Source organism: Vicia villosa, linkage group LG4, assembly GCF_029867415.1.
Source record: "Vicia villosa cultivar HV-30 ecotype Madison, WI linkage group LG4, Vvil1.0, whole genome shotgun sequence".
Taxonomy (NCBI): domain Eukaryota; kingdom Viridiplantae; phylum Streptophyta; class Magnoliopsida; order Fabales; family Fabaceae; genus Vicia; species Vicia villosa.
In genome coordinates, this window is record NC_081183.1 from 34,549,829 (window position 1) to 34,572,880 (window position 23,052).

At 34.9% G+C, this 23,052-nt stretch overlaps 1 long non-coding RNA gene across 11 annotated transcripts; it reads right to left on the reverse strand.

Moving 5' to 3' along the window:
- Positions 1-6,015: 6,015 nt before the first annotated feature.
- On the reverse strand, positions 6,016-22,642 carry LOC131594701 (uncharacterized). Of its 11 annotated transcripts, none has more exons than XR_009281457.1 (7): positions 11,879-22,606; positions 9,569-9,947; positions 9,167-9,275; positions 8,915-9,033; positions 8,201-8,362; positions 7,732-7,892; positions 6,016-6,945 (listed from the first exon to the last, which is right to left on the reverse strand). It is a non-coding gene; the product is annotated as an uncharacterized LOC131594701 (long non-coding RNA). The 11 variants fall into 11 exon arrangements; XR_009281463.1 differs by lacking the exon at positions 6,016-6,945 and having other exon boundaries at positions 6,967-7,892; positions 11,879-21,556; positions 21,761-22,642; XR_009281461.1 differs by lacking the exon at positions 6,016-6,945 and having other exon boundaries at positions 6,968-7,892; positions 11,879-21,497; positions 21,761-22,642.
- Between the last annotated feature and the right edge of the window lie 410 nt (positions 22,643-23,052).

Below are 23,052 nucleotides of genomic sequence, written 5' to 3' on the forward strand. Positions count from 1 at the left end.
TCTTTTGTCAACTACCTCGAGCCTTGCTTTTGCTGTGACTACTGACGTTGCCTTTAATAGCTTCTAACGTTCCTTTTGTCAGTCAGCGTAGCCTGCCATCTTGTACTTGCTTCTGATCTAATGTTTGTGTGAACAACGTTTGAATATCATCAGAGTCAAACAGCTTGGTGCAGAGCTTCTTCTTGTCTTCTGACCTTGAAGTGCTTCTAGCGTGATACCATGAGAACTTCAATGCTTCTGCTTCTGATCTCAAGTTCTTCTGATGCTTCAATAGACCATGTTCTGATTCTGCTTGACCATCTTCAGATGTCTTGCGAGAGCATGTTCTGATGTTGCATACTTGAACCTTCTGAGACAGTGCTTCTTGCGCTGATTTTGTGCATACTCTATATATATTTCTTGAAATGGAAATTGCATAGAATTAGAGTACCACATTATCTCAAGCAAAATTCATATACATTGTTATCATCAAAACTAAGAATATTGATCAGAACAAATCTTGTTCAAAATGATGATACCTCTCTCTCTCTCTCTCTCTCCCATATGTGCCTAGCAGCATGGTCTGGATACAGAGGAAGTAATGAAACGTCTAAAGGGACATATGAGAAATCATCAGACACATAAACTTACATGGCATCTAGGGAAGTAGAGGCTTATGGGAAAGTATAGGCTTATAGGGCTGCAAGAGACACATGAATAAGGGAAAACAATGCAGAGACAAATGAACCCGTGAAGATGATCCCTTACCAGTAAACTAAGTCTCTCCAATTGTATGTCGCGAGGGTCTAGTTTTCTCTCTACAAACAGAAGTATGTTAGGCCACTCTACCATGTCCCAATATTTCTTAATTGTAAGACATTTTTCCTACAATTAAACAAGCATAGAAACATGTTATAACAAAGTACTCCATATAACAAGGAACTCCATATTTTTTTCTCCGGACAAAAGGTTCGAATTTCAAAATCCTAATTGCACTTAACCAGTTAGCTCTAATGTTTACCATTTTAAAACAATGTAGTCCAGAAAAAACAAAAATGACATATCTAATGTATTTAAACCTATTGTACCATACATATAAGTTATTTAGGTAATGCATGCATGTGAAGTAAAAAATTAAAAGGAATGAGCAAATTACCAACACAATGGAGTAGAATTTCAAATACGTGCAATGCAGTGGACTAGAAACGTGCTAAGCTTTATTGCAACAGAGTAGAAGCTCTAAAAATGATTGAAAATGATGGAACGAGATCTTAGAACACAAATGAGAAGAAGCTCTATGATTTTGTTCTGTTTACAAAAATGAAAATGGTAAGGGATACGAAAAGATGCAAATACTTAAATAGAAACGTCAGGATTCTAATCTCCATAAAGAATATGGAGAATAGAATTCAGATTATTTTAAAATTCTGTGGTTCTAAGTTTGGGCATGGGTGTGATGTGCTAGGTGCACCCGAAGTTCAATCTTTGTAACTTACTATATGGATTCCAAGGTCTGGAGTTTTCTTAACTCTAGTTTTAGCGTATTCCAGAGAGAGCTTGTTGTGTATTAAGTGTATTTGGATTTTTATAATCTAGATTTGAGAGTTATTTTTAGAATTTCACCAGAGTGTGTGAGTTACTCATATGGTGTATTGAACAAGGAGAAAATTTATATACAATTCCTTAGGTGTGGGTTTTTACTATTTTTCAATGAAAATATAATAAGTGTATAGTTTCTTCCTACACATATGTAATTTCTTCATATTTTTACTCTCTAAACGATATTTAAGTACTCTTGTCATATTTTCATTGAAATTAGTGAAAACCGACTTTGGCTAATATGCATAAGGATTTTACTTATGCACCATGCATAAGCCTACATAAGCCATTAGATCATGTTTTTAATCCAGTATTGAGTATTGAGTATTGAGTGGTGAGTATTGAGTATTGAGTAATAACAATTGATGTCTAGAATTTAATCCAATGATCCAAGGGTCCATAATAATCTATGCATGGTGCATAGATTATTATCTATGCACGGTAACTGCATCCGTGAAAACCACATCTAAAAAGTTGTATCTAAATTTTCTCCATTGAACAATCCTCTATTTAAATTGTTTAAAATTTTTCAGAAGCTCATGGAACAAATTAAATTCCAAACACTGATAAACACTCACTAAATTTTAGAATTTAAATAACTACTCTATTACACAATTTATTTAATTTTTTATTTATTATTATTAAATTTAATATTTTTTTATCCTGTATCTTAACTTCGGGATTCACTTCAGACCCTTAACATAAAAAATATTCATATTAGTCTTTTAACTCTTCAAAACATACCATATTAATTCTTTTTCTATAATTAACTACGAATTTAACGATCAATTTAAGAGTTTTTATGTCGCAAATTAGAGAAAAATGACTAATATGAACATGACATATTTTGAAAAGTTAAGAGACTAATATAAGTCATTCTTAAATTAAGGGACCAAAATAAACTTCAACATTAAAAAAATATTAAACCTTAAAAGTATATATCATTTGTATTAAGGGACCGCACCCGCACTACATATTTATATAATGTCATTTGTATTATTATATAAAAGTCATGTTTATCAATTTAAACAATATATTGCTATTAAATTATTACACATTTTAATAAAAATATTTATTCATTTCCTAACTCAACAATAACATCCATAATTTTTTATATTGTTAAAAAACTTAACAGTATATGATATTTATAATTAATCAATTTAGTTTTACTACAAATGCGGGTAAACTGACACAGGGGTATTGAGGTACTCATAGGGTACAGGTATAAGTATGAACATTGGTGCCCACGTGAGTATGAGTTCAGATACGGGGATTTTTTCAAACCTCGGATATGAGGACCATCCCTAAATGGACGAAACATAGAAAGGGGAAGCACGTAAATTAGAGAAAACAGAAAAGGGGCAATTTTACATTATGACTTTTCACAAAAATGTTTTGGGTCAAAAACAAAATATTTATCTTGCAAGTTCTGTATCCTCGACTTACTAATACTACTACACATAATATATTTTATGAAGAATACTTTACCTCAACAATAAAAACAAAAATAACATTTTCGCTCGATTTTTAATATACCCGAAGAGAAAAACAACTCATGACATGCTTCGAATCTCAGATATTGTAGTTTATGTTTTTATTAGATTATAAATGAAAACTAAATGATCTAACCCAGGGCTAAAATAATAAGATTTTACTATAAAAATAATCGTTAAACAGATTTTACCTTAATCCTAACTTATATGTTGCCATCCGAAACTACTACGCATCATTCTTTTGGATGAATTGCAAGATAGAAATTTTTTCAATATTCTTCTATCCTTGAACAAAACATTTTCCGCCCTTACAATCTCTCTCACATAATGATGTTGGTGTTGTATTTTTTTAGAACAACTCTATGTTAAAGAATGTTGGAAAAGTTCACTATGATAGATTGCAAGTGTAGAAAATCATTCATGCTTCCTGGTTAAACAAAGAAGGTTGTTAAACCTTTGAAAAGATATATGCAACAAAGTCTTGATTTGCAACGATGATGATGAATCTGATTTTTTTTTAATATTTTGTGTAAATAATGTAAGGTTTTTTAAAGATAAGTATTATTCACCTCAGTGTTCTTCTAAAATCGAGGGGCTTACTAATTTTATTTTATTTTTCTATTTAAAAAAGAAAATATGTTTCCCTTTGTTTTTTAATTAAAACCGAGGGAATATGTTACACAGCTACAACAACAAATCTCTAACCTACATTCTTAAAGGAACAACAATCAACATATTACCAAGACATCAATCCACAACATACTATCTACATCCACCCTACACATCTTTCTTGTGAAATCATTTTCCTTGATAACATTTGCGCAAGATAATGAAATTTTGGAACTTAAAAAAGCTTGGAAAAGTTCTCTACGATGTATTGGAGTAGATAGCTTCTTAGAAGTTAATTGTATGTAATCCATAGAACTTTAAAATAATGAGCACAAAATGTATCCAACAGGATCTGAATTACAACAAAGATGTGTTATTCTCCAAGAACAATAGCTACTATGATAACATTGTGTTTGTTGTAATAATGTAATTTAATATTTTGTGTAAACAATGTAATGTTAAAAAAAGCTTATACACCTCGGTTTTCTAATGAAACCGAGGGGTAATCATTTTTTACCTCGGTTTTTGACAAAATCGAGGGTATAATTTTGGCGTGATACTTGATGATATTGCTCACCGTCCTTAAACAAATATATGTCGTCCATTTTATGAGTATCAACGCTCGTGACACTTCTATTGGCGATCCGCGTGAAACCTAACAGACATCCACTGTAAAATCATTTTGAATATCAATAATTGTTAATGAACAGGGCCGGCCCAATCTATCCGAAGGCCCTGTTTTAATTTAATAGATAGGCCTAAATTTAAAAAAAAAAATTTATAATTTTAATAATTAAAAAACTAAAATAAAATTATATTAATTAAATGAAGCACCAAAATTAATTATTTTTAATTTAATTTTATTGTTTTTGATATTTTGCATTTCAATATCTAGAAAATTCTTATTATCAGTAAGATTGTAAGATTGTAGCAAAGCAATAATTTTAATAAATGGTGTACACAAATGACAGCTACTTTTTCATAGTTGAAGCTTTTAAGATAAAATCAATAAATTTCTCTTTATTTATAACATTTTATAAATTATCATAAACTATTGAAATTATTGAATGACTCATACAAGCATAAACAAAAAAGACATATTCCTGCACAATAATAAGAACAACAATGATATTTTTATTATATTAATCATCCTTAGTTCTTTACACTTGTTTTTAAGTCTTTATTTGTTTGACAGCTACCTACCATTGTACTCTTCAATTATTTTTTATTATAAACTAATCTCTTTTTTTTCACTCTTTCTTTAACACTACCCATTCTACTCCACCTCTTATTTTCTTATCTCTTTGATAACTATCTCACTTTAACACTGCCCACTCCACTCCACCTCTTCTTTTCTTATCTCTTCTTTGATAACTATCTCAGCCCAATTATTCTTTTCTTTTATCAGTAAAATTAACACACAACCAATTTATTTTCTTTCTCTATCTCTCACACATAAGTTTTTAGAGTTCTAAGTTCTTACAATCCTAAAATAAAAACCACATCCACAAACAACAAAATAAACCCAGAAAAAGAAAACAGAGCCATAGAAAAAAGAAACACATATAACTTTCATTATTCTTACAATTTTGTTTAATCCATCATATTTCTAACTATATTCTTCCCTTAATTTTATCTTATTTTTTACAAAATTGAAAATAATCAAAGCATTCACAAAAGATAAATAATTTTGATTTGAATGAACTTACTAATTGCACGACACCGCCGCATCGTCACTGTACTGTCAACCTTCGCCATTTTGTTTGTGATTTCTCGCTTTGCCGTCTTTTCATTTGCCGTTTTGTTTGGAACGAGGAAAAAGAACATTTTTTTTAAAGTTTGATTTTAATTATATTTAACAACCAAAGAAAATGGGCCCTAAAAAAGTTAAGGCCCAGAGCTATTCAGCCTGCTGCGCCTGTGAAAGGCCGGCCCTGTTAATGAACATATAACATGAAAACTTTGAAGCTTAAAAAACTTGGAAAGTTCTCTATGATGGATTGGAAGAGCAGAAAATAAATTGTGTTTAAGGTTTGTGTTCTTCAATAATATTTTTTACGGTGTTTTTCGATAATCATATATTCATTTATTTAACTAATCCTTTTCTTGTTTTACATCAGAAATAAATAAATGCAAAAGAGATCTGAAATATATTGCATCCAACATTTTATCTTCCCCGATATTTCAACAAAACGAGAATCCAACATCTGATCTTCTCCAACAGTGATGGCGATAAATCAGATTAAAAAATTATTATATATATATATATATAGCAGAAATATTTTGTTTAAACACTGTAATATTATGGGCAAACAATTAATTTATTAATATTCTATAGTTTGTAACGAGTTAAAAAAATATCAATCTTACCCCTCGATGTTATTGATAAACCAAGAGGTGTGGTGCGCTAGTTTTGAAAATATTAAAACTACAGATGTTGGGGTTCAAACCCATGTGCATAAACATTTTCCCCTCGGTGTTTTAAAAACCGAAGGATAAAGTTAATACTTTTCATGACGTCCTTCGTTATCTCACTTCTGTAGCCTAGGTTAAATGCATTTTGTGTCTGAGGTGAAACGTGTTATTTGTAGCAGTGTAAGAAGAATCTATTAAATCCTAGAGGATTAGCTTGTTACGTGGAAAATTCTTGAGGACAGCGCAATTAACTCGTCTCAAATTATTTCACCAGTTCTTATTTTGAGATCTTCGTTGCCATTCAACAACAATCTCAAGGACTTTATGGTTATTGAAGACATTCCATTGACGACTTCAATCGCCATCCTCAAATAAATGATATCGAAACTATTCAACAACGACTGACTCTCATTGTGCTGACGATCAATTACGCTAAAATGTTCCATGATGTGTCCAAAATTGATGTTTTCGACGATCAATTTTTTTGTAGATAGTATGAGCGTACTCCACCCTTGACATGCATTGTGTTGTCTGTACTCTCTCAAAAGTGAAACTAGCATCATCTACAACTAAAAAAGTTGTCAATTAACGGACACGTGCAAACAAGGTATGCTGACACACAATATTAAGTACCCTTTCTAACAGTTTGTTGGATGTCTATTGCTCTTACAAAGAAGCAAAGAATATACGAGATTCGATGAATCTAAAGTATAACGCTAAAGATTCTGGAAAACTAAAAATTGTGATTGGCAATTACAACCATTGGAAAATGTATGAAGATAAAGATATCACGATGCAGATCAACAAGTACCATAAGTTGTTGGAAGAACTGAAAGCTGAAAACATTACCCTGCCAAACCAATTTGTTGTTGGAATTCTCATTGAAAAGTTGCCAGAATCATGGAAGAATGATAAAAATCAACTTTAACACAACAAAATCAATCACCTATGCCAGATTTGACCACATACATTATTATCAAGTATAGAAACAAAAAGGAGAGCTAATCAATCACCTCAGAATAAGTTTCACAAAATGAGGTACGATTACAAACCGGATCATAAACCTGGTCATAATAATCATAATAATTTTATCCCCCGTGTTACTAACCCCACTTTTAAAAAGATCGTATAATTTTAAGTTACTCATTGCATACATATTATCCAACAATACCAAATAACATTTTAAACCAAATCCAATTGTTTACAAATATCATAACATATATAGAGGACATTTGCATAGCCAAATTTATAGATGCATGCATTCCAAATGTTTTGTTTATAAACCCCCACAACCTCTTTTTTTGTTGCGCTCCAATTGTCCAAGCTTATTAGAACTAACTGACAAACTGTGACACCAATGAAACTAGCAAAACTCTGGCATTTCATTGAACCTATAACAAAGTTAAAATCCTATGCATACTGTTCATCATCGCAAACTAATAATGTCAGAGGATGCAAAAGTACCCGATGGGGGGCTTAATGAGTTAGATACTTGAAATATTTGTTTACATGTATCACAGTTGAATATTGTTGGACCACTCCAATAGAAGTCCAAAATCCTGCAAGCCTATTATTGTAGGCCTGAGGAAACAATAGAAATGGGTGAAAATGTATACCAATTAAAGCTCCACCATACCTTGACATCAGTATCTCACGAAGCTTCAGACGTGCCATAAACTCAACATTTCCGCCAAGGATTATATCCGTCCCACGACTAGTTATGTTCATTCTAGAGATTTACGCCACAACTGCACGCCATTTCCCTGTAGTAGCCCTAAAAACTAAATCAAATTCATCCTGGGAGAGGAATTAAAAACACTATTAGGACTTGAGAAACATCAAGTAATTTATGAAATTGCTTTATCAGGCAAGACATGCACTAAATAACTCTAAGATAAAAAAGTAAGGCTTCCAAACTCTACTTTTGATGGAAATAATCTACCACAACTACCTCTTGGAGAACTATGATAAAATTTTTTGCATTATTCTTGCACATATAAATATAGTAAGAATATCAATCATCCATACCATTTTGGAATATTAGGAATACAAAACAGGCATCAATTCATTGAGGTGCTGCATATGAATAACAATCAATAAGATACCTTTCTTATCATAGGTTTGTTTGTAGGCACGATTGTAACTTTAAGCTTGTAAATGCTTTCAAATTCAGTGATTTCTGTTCCTGTTGTGCCAGTCATGCGCAATGATTTGGGAACTGTGAAACCTTTTCTTCAGTATTATTCTGTAGAGCACGCCTGCCTGTACTGATAATATTAAAGTTATTTAATATCTGATAGCTTGGAGCATCTACATATGCAAATATGTAATACTGCCATAAAATTGAAAAGCACTTACAATCATATTTCAGAAAGCTTTATAACATATATTGCGAAAAAAGGAAAAAATACATACTTTTTTTGGAAATACGGGTCCTGTTGCATTTAAAAATACATACACCTAACCTAATACCTAATAAATTATTATTAATACACCTAATAATACTATAATAGATCTATATAAAAATTAGTAATTAATTAATTACCTTATGGAAGATTATGTGAGTTTGTCCATTTAGTATTACAAATGGCACGTTGAAACCAGCATTTGGAAAGCCTCTTAGAAACTTATCTCATCAATCAACTAATTAAACAAAATAATTAACCAAATAACAATAATATTTAGTTTATGCTCTCATCTAAAACCCTCTTGGTATCATTCTGATTAAGTTTCATTCTAACCACTTCAAAAAACTTAGAACTTTTTGTATCATTAAATTTCAAGTTACTAAACCTAAATGAACTAACAGAGTAACTAACCACGTCTAATCCATGCCCCCAAATATGCTTCTTTGCATTCCGAACAGGAACAAGATCCTCAATTTCAAAGGAACAACATTCTTGAAAGCATTCATGTCTTTCTCATCTTCCTTCATCAACTGAAATTATGAGAAATCACAGCGAAATGAAATAGTGATAGATAATAGTTTATGTAGAAACAAAATTTGCAATTAAGGATGCAAAATATTATGTTCTAGTAGAAGAGCATATGTGGGAAAACAGACAATGTACCAATGATCCCAAATTTGTAAGGGGCATCTGGTTCAACTTCGGGAGGTGCTTCAAACAAAAATTCTCAAGAATCACCACTTCTAATTCTGTAGTAGTGTTTGGTATTATGCTGAAATGTAGAAATAACCGAGTCAAGTGAATAAATTCATTCAACAACATATTGAAAAATGAGAACTATATGCAAGTGTCATTATTCAAAAATGAAATATATGTTGTTCTTTTTGTTTGTCTCCACTTTTCAATTTATTTCACTTTTGACATTTGAAGTAAAAAAACACGGATGAAAATTCTACTCTCCTAATTTGAAACAAGTACCTTAAGGCTTCTACAAGACAATAATGAATGTAACCATAATTGTATTAGCTGAGAGTGTAATTTGAAACTGTACTTGTTAGTTGTTACCTGTTCTGGTGCACCTTGGCTTACTCTATGCATTTTACCCACTTGATCAGTATAAGTAATTTTTGTCCGCTTATCGGTAGGATTGAACGAAAGAAAATGTACTTCTTGTATACCAGCACGTGTTTACAGTAGCATTAAGGGCACAATCAACATCAAATTACTTAAACTCACTTTCCAATCCATACACAACCAACAAGGGAAAAGAAGTTATCATTCAGGGTGACAAAGTTAACAACAATTTTTCCTCCTAATAAGTAAAAATCCAAGATTCTAAGGTTTATTTATATAAAAAGTACGACCTGTTGTCGTCGGTAACGCCTTCGGTTCTCCATGTTCTTGCCAATGCGACGAGGGATATAACATATTTTAAAGTCTCTACCTACAACAAGCATAAGAGAAGACTTTTTAACAAAATTGTATTTCATAAACATGCACAAAGAACATGAGAGCATAAAGTTGCCTTCACATATAGTATAAACAAAATCTAAACTAACAAGAAAGATTGACTAGCTGTCTAAACTACTAAGAAAGATTTGCTAGCTGCCTCTAAACAAAATTCCATTCTACCTTTGAAAACTGGATTTTAGCAAATCTATGTCACATAACATTTAAAATATAGCTAACTAGCCTTCACTCCTACACATGTGAGAAAATATACCAGGAGACAACTTAAGTCAATCATCTAAGAAACATGAATGAAATTCCCCAACAGAAACCAAAATTAAACTAACAGGGATTTTCGTTCCCCCCTTCTTTCCCTCAACCACTCCCACCTCGTCCTTACCCGAAACTGTTATACCACTTCATAACAAATGATTGTACCATTAGTAAGATACTCAAATGGCATAACAAATACAAATTGCAAAACAGAGAACAGTGAAATTAATCCAAAACAGATTATGAACTCGCCTACCGCATACCACTAATTTAAAATCAAACATAAGTGAAATTAACAGGGGATATCATTTAAATCGTACTTATCCGATAGTATATATCGTCTATAAGGTTAAAAGGTCTCTGAAATTATGATCACAATGCTACATTCCTTTACCAAATCATATATGATAGAAAAAAGTAAAATCTTATATCAAGTGTTGCAACTCTTGATCCACAGTCTTGTGTAGCAACCTGCCTAAAATTTAAACTTAGAGAGTCGCCACCTATTCTACCAAGGCGAATAGGAAACCTTACGTAGTTGAGAGATCTGGGTAAGATACTATATTCAGGTCGAGGGAAGGTGTTAGGCACCCTCAACCCTTTCCTAAAGGCTAACATTTCAAAGATGAAGGTTTGTGGCAAAATATAAAGAAAAGTGACAAACAGAATAGGGTTAATAATTTTAATCATTGACATGATTAGGGTTTGAAGGAAGGGGAGAATTGAGATTTTTGGGAGGGGGACTCGCCTTGTTGCCAAGTGCCTACGTATCTCCTTATGGAGAATCAGAGTCAACGTAGTTCGGGCACAGGGTTGTATGCCTTAGAATTGAATTTGATTATAGAGGTGTTTGAAGTTGTTTTGAAATGCGAAGTTCGAAGGTATTTTGAATTACCTTATCGTAGTTTTGAACATCGCAGTGTTTGAAAGGATGTAAATCCGTAGTATCGTGGTTTAGTGTTTTAGATGTGGTTTTGGGCGTACAACCCTGCTTTAATATGGCACTGTTAGATGCGGTGATCAATAGATTTGATCAGTATAGCTAACAGATTAATGGGCATTGCTGGTTACTCAGATCGATAGATTGATCGTCGCGGGCAGCAAATTGAATGTGTTTTAGATGTATAATTAATTTTTATCTCTCGTCTAATGCGACTAATAGATTTAGTCAGGTCGAGGAGAGAATTTAAATAAAGGATTAATGTTCTTTGCCAAATGGGCAGTGGGATTGGGCAAACCCTAAGGCATGCAACCTTTCTAGGGTTTCTATGATTTAATAGTTAAAACAAATTAATTAAATCGAGTAATCGAAATAATCGGGAGAATGAATCCTAAAACCCTAATCATTAACCTAATCCTAATTTTATATCTTAATCCTAATAAAAATAAATTAGTTTAATTATAACCTAAAAAGAAAATGATTATTTTTTATATTTGTTTTTTAATGGAGTAAAACCTTTTTTATATTCTTAAAGTTAGTAACATGACTACAAATAAATCATGAAAACTAAATGACGGAAAAGATTATCAAAATAAATTAATCACACTTAATTCTCTAAATTAACCTAAATAAAATAGTTTAACTAAGAATAACATAAGGAGCTAACCTATATAAATAAAATAAAATGATAAATAAATTAATAAGACACAAACCTTATTTAAAACCAAATTAGCACTGCTTTAACGTTTGATCAAATTTCTAGACGACCTAGACTGCCAGTTGATATTTTACGTTTGGCCGAGGCAGTGTTTTACTTGGTAAACAACTTGCATTTGTTTCCCCTCTGTATCCATGGAATTTGGCTTTTGTGAATGAGTTAATAAAAGAGTGTGTGTTCTTTTGCTGTTAAGAAGTTAGTAATAACAATGAAATAAATGAATAAAAAAAAACTAGTTAGAATTGCGGAAGGCATGGAACGTTAATACAGGAGTGGACCTAATCCAAACTACTTTCAAATTTTACTTATTTTACAAAAAAAATAAAAAATATAATGATATCGAATATGTAAAAGGAAAAAAAAGAAAGGTCAATATCCAGAAACCGTACCATACATATTCCCTTTCTTTCGCTTTCAATCGCAACTTCCAGTCAAAATCAACACACATGCTAGACCTTCTTCTCCCTTGCCATCGATTCCTTCGTTCTTTATCCTACTCCTATTCGCAAAACAATACTTGATTTAAAACAAATAATAGATCAAGAGAAGATCAAGGTTACCGGTGGAGAAATCGGAAGTGTGCGAATCAAGTGGTGAAAAGCTGAGGACATCGTGTGGTCGCCTTTCATCGTAGACACAGGTTGGTGTGTTCGGACTCCGACGCCGTAGGGTGAATCGCGTTTGGGTTGCTTCTCGTGGCGGACGAGTTTGGATCCAAAACTTCTGTGTCGTCTTTGTTGTTCTGCTTTTTTTTATTGTTACTAGTTTTTTCAGTTTCTCCTGTGGTTGTGAGGTTGATGAAAGTGAGGTGCGAATGGTTCCAGGTTGATGAAGATGCCCGACCGCCACTTTTCTTCTTGTTGTTTTTTTGATTCGGTAATGGTTGTTCCCTTGGTTCCTTTAGCTTGCTGTTGTTTTTTTTTTGTTTTGGAATTTTATGGTAGTAGAATTGAAGGAAAATGGGGAAGAATATAGTTGATAGAGGTTGTTAATGGTGGTAACAATTGTTGGTGTTTTCACTATAGAGTTTTTCACGAGGGAGACAAAGTATTAGGATTCGTGGCTTCTTTTGTGTGTATGTACAAATGTCTGGTGAATGAAAATTGGCCTCCCCTAATTGACAAAAAAAGCACCCTATTTATCTTAGTCAAATTAGGGTTTTCTAATCTAATGGGCCTATTGCCCAACTAATTAATAAAAATAATAAAAGGATAAAAATCCTAATAATACTAATATTAAAATTAATAGTAATGATTCTAATTATATTAATATTAAATAATAATATTAGTTAGTTAATAGAATGGTAATGGATAATAACAGTTAATAAAATTACCATAATAACCAAAAAAACAAAAAAATGTTAGTAAAAGCAATTATATTCAAAAACAATAGAACCCTTGTGGTAATTGGGCCCAATTGTTTAGATCCCAAAACACCTGTTAATTACGCCCTTGTTTTAACTCAACCTGATTTATAAGAGAGCGAGTTTGACAATAGAAATGTCAAACCCTATGGCTCTTAATTCTGAACCTTGATGGGTTAACGGACGTAGATTCGATCAGGCAAATTTTGGGGTATGACAGCTGCCCCTGTTCAATCTTCTTAAACCTGGAGAGTCAGATAGGCACGTCTGCCTATCGTGATCTAAAGGTAGAAGATGATTGGACACTGAAATGCCCAAAAATTTGCATCTTCTGAGGGAGATGGGCTTACAGATGCCACCCAGGGTAAATATCATTCCTTCTTCTCTTTTTTCTCTCTCTCTTTTTTTTTTGCGAAGCAGATGCTCCTTCTTTTTTGAGGAGCTACGCATTTTGATCGTAGCGTGGCCTGAAAAGGCAGTTTTGACTTTATGCAATGCTTATGATGCATGCGATGCATGATGCAGTGAGCTTCTCAAAATAAATGAGAGCGGTGTATGTATATGCAATATGTATGAATGAAGTATGTAAATTGAAATGATGCATGATTGTTAGTTTATGTAAATCGAAGTGTGTTAGTAATTCTGAAAAGAAAGATATCACCTTTGATTGTTATGGGTGATGTTTTGGACGGTATCACTGCCGAGGGACTAACGTGATAAACCCAGTTGAGGAATCGTTTGAAACATCTTGTGTGCTTGGAAAAGTTCCTAGAAAGGATGGAATACGTCTTGAAGAAGACTTCCTGGAAAGGTTCCTGAAAAGGAATAGCGAGGACCTTCTGTTGATTGTGTAATTGGCTTGCTATGGCCAGCAAGCCTCCGCAGTTTGTGAACCCCTCACTTACCATAGTGCTGGTAAGCTACTCGCAGTTTGTGAATTTCTCACTTACCATAGTGCTGGTAAGCTACTCGCAGTTTGTGGATTTCTCACTTACCATAGTGCTGGCAAGCTACGTCGCAGTTTGTATCTCTCACCTACCATAGTGCTGATAAGCTACTCGCGGTTTGTATCTCTCACTTACCATAGTGCTGGTAAGCTACTCGCAGTTTATATCTCTCACTTACCATAGTGCTGGTGAGCTACTCGCAGTTTGTGGATTTCTCACTTACCATAGTGCTGGCAAGCTACGTCGCAGTTTGTATCTCTCACTTACCATAGTGCTGATAAGCTACTCGCGGTTTGTATCTCTCACTTACCATAGTGCTGGTAAGCTACTCGCAGTTTATATCTCTCACTTACCATAGTGCTGGTAAGCTACTCGCGGTTTGTATCTCTCACTTACCATAGTGCTGGTAAGCTACTCGCAGTTTATATCTCTCACTTACCATAGTGCTAGTAAGCTACTCGCAGTTTATATCTCTCACTTACCATAGTGCTGATAAGCTACTCGCGGTTTGTATCTCTCACTTACCATAGTGCTGGTAAGCTACTCGCAGTTTGTATCTCTCACTTACCATAGTTCTGGTAAGCTACTCGCAGTTTGTATCTCTCACTTACCATAGTTCTGGTAAGCTACATCGCAGTTTGTACCTCTCACTTACCATAGTTCTGGCAAGTTACATCGCAGTTTGGACCCCAATAGGATTGCTTGCTATAGTTCTGACAAGCGTACCTGCATAAGAGTGATCGCCTGCTATAGTTCTAGCAAACTTACCTGCATGGAAAAGATTCACCTGTTTGGAAACTCACGACTCGAGGGTCGGAGAAAATACACCAATCACAACACGAGGGTTGGAAACTAGGCTTTTGTAGTATGATTTGAATTTTGATGTAATAGTGAGACGGGAACTGATTACCAGACGGGAACTAGGTTTAATGATGGTTTGGACTGCCAATAGAAATTGGGCTTTTTGTGATGTGTAAATGCACTAGATGATATGCGTATGCTAATGCGTATGTATGTATGCTAATGATGATGCAATCCCGAGATTTTATCTCCTTAAACCCATTGAGCTTGTTTACTCCATGCTTGCACTTATACCCTGACTATGCTTATGCTGGCTTTGTAATGTTCATGTATGCTTATGCGTATGTTTGGTTGACGTAATGAGTGGAACGAAGTAATGTCTTCTGTAAGATTACCTGAAAAGGTCTTTTTGGAATGGAAGTGAATGTTTGTCTTAAAGAAGACTATCTGAAATGATTTTTCGACATGGTAGCAATTTGTCTTAGAGAAGACCACCTGTAAAGGCTCTTAGCGTAGATAGAAATTTGTCTTAAAGAAGATTACTTGAAAAAGTTCTTAGCAAGGGATGAAGAATGTCTTTAAAGATGACTACCTGAAAAGGTTGAAAGATGTCTTAAAGAAGACTACCTGAAGAGGTTCTTGAGAGGGATGACGAATTGTTTTTTTTTTTTTTTTGAAAGGGACTACCTGAAAAGGTGCTTAGGACAAGAATGTCTCGAAGAAGGCTACCTGAAAAGGTGCTTAGAAAAGTAATGTCTTAAAGAAGACTATCTAAAGAGGTTCTTGGAAATGGTGATAATTTGTCTTGCATAAGACAGCTTGAAGAAACTTCTAGAAAGGATCGTGAGATTCGTCTTAAAGAAGACCACATAAAGAGTTACGGTGTAATGTATCAGCCAATATATGCAATGCATGATTTGTATGTATTTGTATGATGCTCCAATGGTAGGTTGTTGATAACCAAAGCGTATATAGCTTGCTGGAGTTGCAGGTTTGTTTGATAAGGTGGGGTGTGATGCTAGCGCGATTTCCCAATACCTGTTTTGTTTGAACTTTGAAGATCGTAGTTAGGAGAAAGATTTGTCCGTTGTTGTAAAGTGCGAGAACGCCTTTTCCTTATGTTGTGTGTCTTGTGGATTTGATATCCATTGCCCCAGTATTTTCATGGAGAAAGATGCTTATGAAGGAAGTGCCCCAGGGAATAGCCTTGTCATATGCTTCGATGTTTAGATTGAAGGGTGTGCCCCTGATCTCCAGGTCATGGAAGGTTATCCATAGTGATCTATCCTCTGAATTTGAATTCTTCCCATGTCTGACATGCCCCTGTTTGAGATTGCTTTGAGATGTGCCCCAAGTCGATTGAACCTTAGGAAGACTGCCCCTAGTTAATAGGATGTTCGATTGTATGCCCCTGTGCTCCTTGAAATTTTTGCCCCTGTTTAGGAGAACCCCCTAGATGTGGTTCCCCCGACTCTAGGGTCTTTATTAGAAATGATCACCTTTGATTAACCCATTTCGAGATTTCCTCGATGCTAAGTGTATACTTGTAGATGGTGTTGTACTTTTTGAGAAGTAGCTCCAATGGAATGCGTATGCAAGTTTTGAAATCGAAGTCCGTTATGAATTAGGACTGGATGGTTATAAGTGAATGCTTGAAGAAACGTAGTGATTAGAAGTAGTTTTAACAAACTTTTAGGAGTCAGTATAACAAATCCTGCTTAATATGCTTTCATGGTTAACCTTGCCTCAATTAGGACTTTTGAATGTTGTAACTTGGCCTGGTTCATGTTTTAAGAAACAATGGATATAAGGCTCAAAATTTAATTTATCCCACCCCTTTCTCCTTGATGTTCTCCAGATCCTAAAAATTCTACTAATCCAATGGATGTGCTTTGTTTGCAAGATAATCATTTCAGTTTCGATGTTGAGCAGAAGCCTTAATAGAGATCCAAGCATTGATGAAAATATTGTGAAGATCCAAGCATGGATGCGAAGCTTTGATGATTTAGCAGTCACCAGATTATCCATTGTATTTAGCCTTTGTTTTTATCCCTTATTTTTGCATGAACCAATTCTTTTGAGTTTGATCCATCGGGATGCCCTGATTTTTGCCTAAGTCATTTTTTCTTTCTTTTATGAAGTTTTCCGTTTTGACTTAGCGGGCGTTTTTCTTTTGAAAGCTCCTTTTGAAATGTGATCCTTGGATATTGAATGTTGTGACTGTTATGTTGACTTTGATTTGTAAGCTTCACCTTTGATGCTTCCTCGATCTTGAGTGATGTAATGAGGAAGAAGGTGTTGTAAATGTTACCTCCATTGCTTCCTCAATCTTGGATGAATGCGAGGAAGAAGATATGCTTGAACCTTATGCTTGGATTGACTGATTCTCTTGGCAACCAAAATACATCATTGAATTAGTTGACATCTACCCTGCCCCTGGTTAAAATCAAGGTTCTTTTGAAAAATAGAAACAAACTCCAACTCCTGGCTCGAGGGGGTAACGAGGGATTAACATCCTTATATCTCCACTGTTTGGGAATTGAAGCAATGCCTGTACATCCTCGGCTCGGTCTTACCTTGAAAGCATATGTTTAGCTGGACTTAGTTATTTGTATTCGTCATTCTCCCTCAAGTTTGTTAATACTCTTAGATTTGAAATTTGAAATAGAATAGAAGTGTACGAGTGAAAACTCGTGGTAGTGGGTGAATGAATTGACTCCAAAACCTGCATGGTCATCCCATTAGAATTGCTATTCCGAAGGTACAGCTTTTTATCTTGAGTAACACTTAGCGATCGTAGAGGTTGCAATTTTGGGCATGATAAACCCCTATTGATCCTAGGGAAAATCTCCTTTGTAGATCCATTTATCTTGTTTTACTCCTTATCTCTTTAGACTTGTAGAAGTGAGGGTAATCTCGAATTCTCCTTGGACATGTCAAACCTGTTGGGAATAAATCGTGGGTTTTCGTCGTATCGGAACTTCATGAGTTTCCTTTGACTGAACCTCTTTTGCTTTCCCTAAGGATAGTATCACCTATGACCCTTTTTCCCCTTGGTGTGGGGTTGACATTTGTCGAATTCCCTCCATCGTAGTCATGCATCTTTGTTCAGGGTATTGCCCTGGTTGGACTGACCCTTGCCCCTAGGTTATCGTAGAGCGTCCTTGTAAGTTTGATATGTTCTAAGATGAACCCCTTTATGACTAGCTACCTCTTGAGTGTATCTATGAGGGAACTTCTTTGTTGAACTAATCCTTGCTCGATGACAACCTTTACGGTATTTATGATCCTGTTACGATAGGGCATGGACATGCGGCTGGCATAGTGAAAGGCATCCTTATTCCCTTAGTAAGACTAAGATCATTCTCGATATTTTATCCTCCTTTCTCTATAGTTTATGATCCTTTGATTGTCTTCTTTACGGGTCTCGGGAAATCGGCTAGCATGGTAAGTATGGGTGCGGGCGAAGATGTAAATGTAAATGCAAATGTATGACAATGCAAATGCATGGATATGCGAGACGCCTTGTATTATAACTCCGTGTATGCAATGCAGACGTGTGACGTATACTCCGAGGGATAGCCTTAGAGGCGACATTAGACCCTAGCAAAATCCTGGCAAGATAGATGTTACGACACGCCAATGGAAATCCCTTAGATTAGGGAGTATGCAGAAGGTAGCGGTTGGTGACCGTTCAAGACAGTCACCAAGTCTCATGGCTATCGAGAGGCCAATCAACGTGTACCAGTGAAGTTGTCCTTAGTGGGGAGGTTCTCTATGCGGAACACAACCTATATAAGGACGATATTGGATGAAGTGAAGTCCCTACAGGCTAGGGATGAAAGATATATAGATGGAAATCCAAACCCTACAAGTTAGAGGGTGCGTGGAAACAGGCATGGAGTGACCGTTCAAGACAGTCACTATATCTCATAGCCATCGAGAGGTCAATCGAGCGCATGCTAATGGAGTTGTCCTTCGAACGAAGGATGTGATTTTTTTTAGAATACCCACAGGCTAGGGGATACGTAGTTGTAAGCACTGGGTGACCGTTCGAGACAATCACTAGATCGCATGGCCATCGAGAGGCCAATCAACGTGTACCAACGAGGATGTCCTTTGTGGGAAGGACACGTTTTTAGAGTTAGAATTCCCTATAGGCTAGGGAATGCATAGACGTAGGCACGGAGTGACCGTTCAAGACAGTCACTAGATCGCATGGCCATCGAGAGGCCAATTGACGTGCGTAAACGAAAATGTCCTTCGTGGGAAGGACACGTAGTTGTAAGAATACGGAGATATGAAAATAAAATCCCTACAGGCTAGGGAGTGCATAAATGCAGGCGCGGGGTGACTATTCATGACAGTCATTAAGTCTCATGGCCATCACGAGGCCAATCAACGTGAATAAATGAAGGTGTCCTTCGTGGGAAGGACATGGTCTTAGAAATTGAGTCCCTGCAGGCCAGGGAATGCGTGGGTGTACCTGCAAAAATTAAAATGCAAGGCATTCGCAGTATATATAATAAGCACGTAAGCACATAAGCCTTAGGTTCATAGGTTCGACGTAACGGCTTAGGGTGCCTACCCTTCCCATTGGTATGTTCTAGAAGGTCTCATGGGGTCGTTTGTAGCCGCCGAGACTTTTTGTCTCTTTGGATTTTGGAACAACTCATTGATCCATGAGGTTCGAGTTTTAGGGGTAGGTTCCCAGAGAGATCAGCCAAATACCAAGTCCAGCCCTCAACAAGGTCGAGCCTCGTATCAGACCTTTCCGGATATTCAACCCACTCTGAGTGGAATTATAATAAGACTCGTAGGCGATGTAATTCCCCTCTGGTCATTATTATAATTCCCACACTTAGGTTTAACTGCAATTTATATATCCCAAGATATGCAGTAAAGTAACAAATATTCAAGTACACAAATATTTAATTAAATCACTGTAAATAAATGAAATTGCGAATAAATAAATAAATAAATAAATAAATAAAAATTTAGATATTTATAAAAAAACCACAAACCCTAAAATGGCGAATAAGCCAATCCCTAGAAAATTCGCCAAAACCCTAAATGCTTCGCCAAAACCTAAACCTCGCCAAAACCTAAACCCTACCAAAACCTAAAGGAGCATAATAATTTACAATTTTGTTATCACTAGTCCCCAGCGGAGTCGCCAGCTGTAGCAACCTGCCTAAAATTTAAACTTAGAGAGTCGCCACCTATTCTACCAAGGCGAATAGGAAACCTTACGTAGTTGAGAGATCTGGGTAAGATACTATATTCAGGTCGAGGGAAGGTGTTAGGCACCCTCAACCCTTTCCTAAAGGCTAACATTTCAAAGATGAAGGTTTGTGGCAAAATATAAAGAAAAGTGACAAACAGAATAGGGTTAATAATTTTAATCATTGACATGATTAGGGTTTGAAGGAAGGGGAAAATTGAGATTTTTGGGAGGGGGACTCGCCTTGTTGCCAAGTGCCTACGTATCTCCTTATGGAGAATCAGAGTCAACGTAGTTCGGGCACAGGGTTGTATGCCTTAGAATTGAATTTGATTATAGAGGTGTTTGAAGTTGTTTTGAAATGCGAAGTTCGAAGGTATTTTGAATTACCTTATCGTAGTTGTGAACATCGCAGTGTTTGAAAGGATGTAAATCCGTAGTATCGTGGTTTAGTGTTTTAGATGTGGTTTTGGGCGTACAACCCTGCTTTAATATGGCACTGTTAGATGCGGTGATCAATAGATTTGATCAGTATAGCTAACAGATTAATGGGCATTGCTGGTTACTCAGATCGATAGATTGATCGTCGCGGGCAGCAAATTGAATGTGTTTTAGATTTATAATTAATTTTTATCTCTCGTCTAATGCGACTAATAGATTTAGTCAGGTCGAGGAGAGAATTTAAATAAAGGATTAATGTTCTTTGCCAAATGGGCAGTGGGATTGGGCAAACCCTAAGGCATGCAACCTTTCTAGGGTTTCTATGATTTAATAGTTAAAACAAATTAATTAAATCGAGTAATCGAAATAATCGGGAGAATGAATCCTAAAACCCTAATCATTAACCTAATCCTAATTTTATATCTTAATCCTAATAAAAATAAATTAGTTTAATTATAACCTAAAAAGAAAATGATTATTTTTTATATTTGTTTTTTAATGGAGTAAAACCTTTTTTATATTCTTAAAGTTAGTAACATGACTACAAATAAATCATGAAAACTAAATGACGGAAAAGATTATCAAAATAAATTAATCACACTTAATTCTCTAAATTAACCTAAATAAAATAGTTTAACTAAGAATAACATAAGGAGCTAACCTATATAAATAAAATAAAATGATAAATAAATTAATAAGACACAAACCTTATTTAAAACCAAATTAGCACTGCTTTAACGTTTGATCAAATTTCTAGACGACCTAGACTGCCAGTTGATATTTTACGTTTGGCCGAGGCAGTGTTTTACTTGGTAAACAACTTGCATTTGTTTCCCCTCTGTATCCATGGAATTTGGCTTTTGTGAATGAGTTAATAAAAGAGTGTGTGTTCTTTTGCTGTTAAGAAGTTAGTAATAACAATGAAATAAATGAATAAAAAAAAACTAGTTAGAATTGCGGAAGGCATGGAACGTTAATACAGGAGTGGACCTAATCCAAACTACTTTCAAATTTTACTTATTTTACAAAAAAAATAAAAAATATAATGATATCGAATATGTAAAAGGAAAAAAAAGAAAGGTCAATATCCAGAAACCGTACCATACATATTCCCTTTCTTTCGCTTTCAATCGCAACTTCCAGTCAAAATCAACACACATGCTAGACCTTCTTCTCCCTTGCCATCGATTCCTTCGTTCTTTATCCTACTCCTATTCGCAAAACAATACTTGATTTAAAACAAATAATAGATCAAGAGAAGATCAAGGTTACCGGTGGAGAAATCGGAAGTGTGCGAATCAAGTGGTGAAAAGCTGAGGACATCGTGTGGTCGCCTTTCATCGTAGACACAGGTTGGTGTGTTCGGACTCCGACGCCGTAGGGTGAATCGCGTTTGGGTTGCTTCTCGTGGCGGACGAGTTTGGATCCAAAACTTCTGTGTCGTCTTTGTTGTTCTGCTTTTTTTTATTGTTACTAGTTTTTTCAGTTTCTCCTGTGGTTGTGAGGTTGATGAAAGTGAGGTGCGAATGGTTCCAGGTTGATGAAGATGCCCGACCGCCACTTTTCTTCTTGTTGTTTTTTTGATTCGGTAATGGTTGTTCCCTTGGTTCCTTTAGCTTGCTGTTGTTTTTTTTTTGTTTTGGAATTTTATGGTAGTAGAATTGAAGGAAAATGGGGAAGAATATAGTTGATAGAGGTTGTTAATGGTGGTAACAATTGTTGGTGTTTCCACTGTAGAGTTTTTCACGAGGGAGACAAAGTATTAGGATTCGTGGCTTCTTTTGTGTGTATGTACAAATGTCTGGTGAATGAAAATTGGCCTCCCCTAATTGACAAAAAAAGCACCCTATTTATCTTAGTCAAATTAGGGTTTTCTAATCTAATGGGCCTATTGCCCAACTAATTAATAAAAATAATAAAAGGATAAAAATCCTAATAATACTAATATTAAAATTAATAGTAATGATTCTAATTATATTAATATTAAATAATAATATTAGTTAGTTAATAGAATTGTAATGGATAATAACAGTTAATAAAATTACCATAATAACCAAAAAAACAAAAAAATGTTAGTAAAAGAAATTATATTCAAAAACAATAGAACCCTTGTGGTAATTGGGCCCAATTGTTTAGATCCCAAAACACCTGTTAATTACGCCCTTGTTTTAACTCAACCTGATTTATAAGAGAGCGAGTTTGACAATAGAAATGTCAAACCCTATGGCTCTTAATTCTGAACCTTGATGGGTTAACGGACGTAGATTCGATCAGGCAAATTTTGGGGTATGACATCTTGCTGTCTATAGAGCCACTGATAAAGTTTTTCCTGAAATTAGAAAAACACCCAACATTAACCGTCCAAACTCTAAAGAGATTTCAAAGAGCTTTAA